Genomic DNA, 5,568 nt, shown 5'->3' with positions numbered 1-5,568 from the left:
AATAAAGATTTGAACAGTTCCTTTCTGTCTAACTTGGCTCTCTTATGTACATGTAGGAAAGCAAAATTGTTATGATTCATTTGTATTCAATAAATCAGATGGTGTCTTGGAAACTGTCTTTGATGGGGTAAGAATCTAAGGACATGGTGGGTGGGGGCAGGAAGAGGAATCAGGAGGAAAAGGAGTGAGGGGCTGGGCCCCTGGAGGCCAACCCTGGCTACTGTGTCATTTCACTAGTATGGATTTTAGGGATCAGTGTGGGTTGTCGCAGTGCTTAGAGGGGGCAAATATTACATAGGCATTTGCTAAACACTCTTTAATGTAATATTAAAAGTGAAAAAGTGAAAGTGAATTTGCTCAGTCATGTCTGACTCTTTGTGACCCCAGAGACTGTAGCCCACCAGGCTCCTCCGGCCGTGGGATTTTCCAAGCAAGAGTACTGGAGTGGGTTGCCATTTCCTTCTTCAGGGGATCTTTCCAACCCAGGGATCGAACCCAGGTATCCCGTATTGTAGGCAGACGCTTTTACTGTCTGAGCCACTAGGGAAGTAATATGAGCACCAGGTAAAATGTTCAAATGGAACAAAAGAGAACGCAGTGAAAAGTAATTCTTCCTGTCCCCGTCAACCCTCCTCTTCTGTCCCCAGCGGCCACCACAACCGGCTTGTGCATTCTTGTGGGCAGCTGTCCCCGTTTAAGCGTGCTTGTCTTCTTCTTCCTCTTGGCTTGACCTTGACTTGGACCTGTTAAGTCAGGGCCTAAATTGCAATTTGAAGATGACACTCAGCTCTTCACTTTCTCATTCTCTGCTGAAGCAAAGTAATGAATAAAGAAAAACATATGCGAGAGCTTGCAAGCCCTCACTATGAGTACATGATTAGCTCCTGTACCTGTTTTTCACAACTTTTGTTGCACAAACTGAGCAGGTGACTGGTACATTCTCTCTTTCCACAGCATGCAATATTTCCGATTCACTGCAAAACAAAGTTCAAACTGCTAAAAAAGCTAGTTTTTAATTACCTTGAGATACAAGTTGCAAGGAGGCAGCCTGACAGGTCTCACTGATGTGCTCTGTAAGCTGTGAAGACATGTGGCTAGATATGACTGATCATTAATATACACAGTGTGATCAGATGCCATCATAATTGTCATTATTACAGGATCATAAAACTTCAGAGTAACAGAAAAAGCAAGTACCTTTGTTTGAAAGGTCAGCCAAAAAAAAAAAAAAAAGCCCACAACAGACTGAGCTCATCAATAAAACAGGGGTGAAAAGGAAGATGAAAATGTATAAGGAATTCTTCTGAAAATCAAGTGAGCAAAGACTTTTATAATAATGTTCAACTTAAATGAGGAAGTGGGCAAATGAGGTCCTGGTAAATTACTCTGTACTGAATTAAATATTGACATAAATAATAACAGTGATTTTCTAATGTCTGTAATTAGCTCTGGTTAGCTACATAAATTGACTTTCTCAGAGAACTCTGTGTATTTGACTAAATTTTCAAGATTGATGTTTTATAAATTTAAGCAATGGATGAGTATAATTGCAAGCTAACTAAAGAAATGAGTTGTCTACATAAAGCAATAGTGATTCATTTCCTTAAAAAAAAGTCTGTGTGTGTGTGTGTGTGTGTGTGTGTGTGTGTGTGTGTGTGTTTACACTCTGCATGCTTTGCCCACAGATCATCACGGAGTGGTCTTTCAAGAGGATCTTTTTCTTGCTCTAGTGTCAGATCTTAAAATAAGATTTAAGGGCTGGGAAGTCTGATTGAGTAAGGCCGAGATGTGATTTCTAGTAATACCGTTCACCAGAGCATGAACAGAAAATGCTATTTCTGTGTGTTGGAGGTGAGACATTTTTGGACAGACATATTTTAATTCAGCCTTTTCTTTTGAAATCAGATATATGCTGGGGCTACCGTGAGATGTGTGGTTGCTTATTATAGTTAATAGATTGTTTATCCTCTCTGTCCTTGAGATAATCCTAAGTATGTGCATAGAACTGTGATCAGGTTGCCCATAAAAACCAATCAGACTGGAGGTGGTCCACAAGGTGGTGAACATTGCCTAGAGCAGATGGGAAAGATAATGTTTAGTCAAGAGTTGAAGGATAAGGTGGTACAACACAAGCCAAGAGAATGGGATCATTTCATTTTGGGTGAACCTCTGTAACATTTCTCGTACCCAAAGACAGATTAGAACAATCCCAGAGCCATGCCTTCTGGCTACTGTCTCCCCACAGCTGACACTGTAGACCTTGTCAACCCTGGACTCTGCCTATGTCACTGCCTGAATCTGTGAACAAGTCAAATGGTTGTTTCTCAGGTTTATGAAGATGTTTGAAGTGAGTCATTCACAAATAAATATACATGTGAGGAAATGACAGAATTCTGCTAAACATGTTTATATTTGAACAACTGATACATCTGGGCATGAAGTTTATAGAAATGACAGTTAAAAAGATGACTGTCACAATGTTTACTGATGAGGTTTCTATTTATCTTAATGTTTAGAAGTTAAATGAAAAGATGGATTGTGGATTACAGCCTAAGCCTTTTTGAACCTGAAGCTGATGTAACAACTTGTGACAAATGAAGGGAGCAGGAGGGTGGAGCCAACTAGCTGAGAGTAGTCTGTAGAGGTAAGGCGGTGAGGCCGTTGACAGCCGAGGTGCAACCTCATTTATCTCTCACTGTGTCCACTGAAACAATTGACTGCTGGATGGAGAGGTGGATGAAGTCCCTGTTTGTGGCCTGCTGGGCTGGGTTGTGATGTTCACTCAGAAGCGGCCACAGCTTCAAATTGCAGCCGTGGGGCCAGGAGAACATCACTGCTCCTGCTTTGTCATTTGCTCTAGGCCCTGGGCTGTGCTCTTTGCTCTTTTGCTTAATTTACTGCAAACGTCGAGAAGCACTTTTTGTTTTAGCTTCTTGCAGGCTCCACTCTAATAGCCTGGAGGAAGTTGCCAAACAAATGTAACCTCTTCTGTCCGCCTGGTGTCTCTACCTGTGTTTGCTGGCTGTTTGGCAGTGCACTTACACACTGGAAATGTGCTCTGGGAGGTATTAAACTGAACTGGGGAATATTTCAAACCGTGCCTTAAATAATAGAATTGAAATGTTGTGCTGCTGAAATGGCCTGGGTTGGAAACTTTCAAGTGAAAAGTTAGATCTTGGTTTTTCTTAAAGATGAAATGGAGCCCTGGGGTATGTGGTTTTCAGGCTGTCTCTATTTGTTAATTTTGGAAATGGACTTTTCACAGTTTTACTTCTCTTTTGTCTTAAGCCTTTGGTTTTACCTCTAAATGCAACTGATAGAAAACTTGAGGTTGTGCTTTTTACTTTGATTCTAGTTAATTGGCCCAGGCGAAGCAACAATGGATACAGCCATTAGGAACCATAAATAAATATATTTGTTTTATGATATAATCAGTGTTCCTTGATATAATAACACACATAAAAGTGCAGGGTACTGGACAAAGGCTTCTGCAGATTGTCAGATAAATTCACAAACCTAGATCTCATTTAACTGGCCTAGTAAGAAAAAGATCAAGATTCTTCCTTTTTTTAAATATCCTAAATGGATTTTCTTTAAAGCAAAGAAATATAACTTTTAGAGAAGGACAAGCACACACATTCCCTGAAAGGTTATTCAGATCTTTCTGTAAGGTCTCAGAGAGTTTGTCCTAGTTATGGAAATGTCTCACCAGAAGACACCATGGCTTGTGATCTTTGAATAGAAGTACACAAAAAAGGCCAAGTTTTAGAGTTTGAAGATACAGAAAAAACAGAATAATCTTAATTCATCTTATGGCAATAGATATCTTTGTTGTTGTAGAACAATGTTTATCATTGCGCGTTTCTGGTATTTGCCGTGACTGAGTACTAGCAGTGCTGTTATTAGTAATTTTCTTTAGATTGATTCAGAATGAAGGGTCCATATGCTGGGGCTCAGAGGGCAGCCCACAAAAGAGGACATGGTTACACTTTTTTCTCAACAAGAAAATTAGAGATACCAAGGGGACATTTCATGCAAATATGGGCTCGATAAAGGACAGAAATGGTATGGACCTAACTGAAGCAGAAGGTATTAAGAAGAGGTGGCAAGAATACACAGAAGAACTGTACAAAAAAGATCTTCACGACCCAGATAATCACAATGGTGTGATCACTCACCTAGAGCCAGACATCCTGGAATGAGAACTCAAGTGGGCCTTAGAAAGTATCACTACGAACAAAGCTAGTGGTGGTGATGGAATTCCAGTTGAGCTACTTCAAATCCTGAAAGATGATGCTATGAAAGAGCTGCACTCAATATGCCAGCAAATTTGGAAAACTCAGCAGTGGCCATAGGACTGGAAAATGTCAGTTTTCATTCTAATCCCAAAGAAAGGCAATGTCAAAGAATGCTCAAACTACCACACAATTGCACTCATCTCACATGCTAGTAAAGTAATTTTCAAAATTATCCAAGCCAGGCTTCAGCAACACGCAAATCGTGAACTTCCAGATGTTCCAGCTGGTTTTAGAAAAGGCAGTAAAACAAGAGATCAAATTGCCAACATCTGTTGGATCATGGAAAAAGCAAGAGAGTTCCAGAAAAACTATTTCTGCTTTATTGACTATGCCAAAGCTTTTGACTGTGTGGAACACAATAAACTGTGGAAAATTCTGAACGAGATGGGCATACCAGACTACCTGACCTGTCTCTTGAGAAATCTGTATGCAGGTCAGGAAGCAACAGTTAGAACTGGACATGCAACAACAGACTGGTTCCAAATAGGAATGTATATTGTCACCCTGCTTATTTAACTTATATGCAGAGTACATCATGAGAAACACTGGGCTAGAAGAAGCACAAGCTGGAATCAAGATAGCCGGGAGAAATATCAATAACCTCAGATATGCAGATGACACCACCCTTATGTCAGAAAGTGAAGAGGAACTAAAAAGCCTCTTGATGAAAGTGAAAGTGGAGAGTGAAAGAGTTGGCTTAAAGCTCAACATTCAGAAAATGAAGATCACGGCATCTGGTCCCATCACTTCATGGGAAATAGATGGGGAAACAGTGTCAGAGATTATTCTTTGAGCTCCAAAATCACTGCAGATGGTGACTGTAGCCATGAAATTAAAAGACGCTTACTCCTTGGAAGAAAAGTTATGACCAACCTAGATAGTATATTCAAAAGCAGAGACATTCCTTTGCCGACTAAGGTCTGTCTAGTCAAGGCTATGGTTTTTCCTGTGGTCATGTATGGATGCGAGAGTTGGACTGTGAAGAAGGCTGAGCGCCGAAGAATTGATGCTTTTAAACTGTAGTGTTGGAGAAGACTCTTGCGAGTCCCTTGGACTGCAGGGAGATCCAACCAGTCCATTCTGAAGGAGATCAGCCCTGGGATTTCTTTGGAAGGAATGATGCTAAAGCTGAAACTCCAGTACTTTGGCTGCCTCATGTGAAGAGTCGACTCATTGGAAAAGACTCTGATGCTGGGAGGGATTGGGGGCAGGAGGAGAAGGGGACGACAGAGGATGAGATGGCTGGATGGCATCACTGACTCGATGGACG

This window comes from Ovis aries, chromosome 1 (genome assembly GCF_016772045.2).
Source record: "Ovis aries strain OAR_USU_Benz2616 breed Rambouillet chromosome 1, ARS-UI_Ramb_v3.0, whole genome shotgun sequence".
Classification (NCBI taxonomy): Eukaryota; Metazoa; Chordata; class Mammalia; order Artiodactyla; family Bovidae; genus Ovis; species Ovis aries.
The sequence above is the reverse complement of the archived record's forward strand: the minus strand, read 5'-3'. Positions refer to the sequence as shown.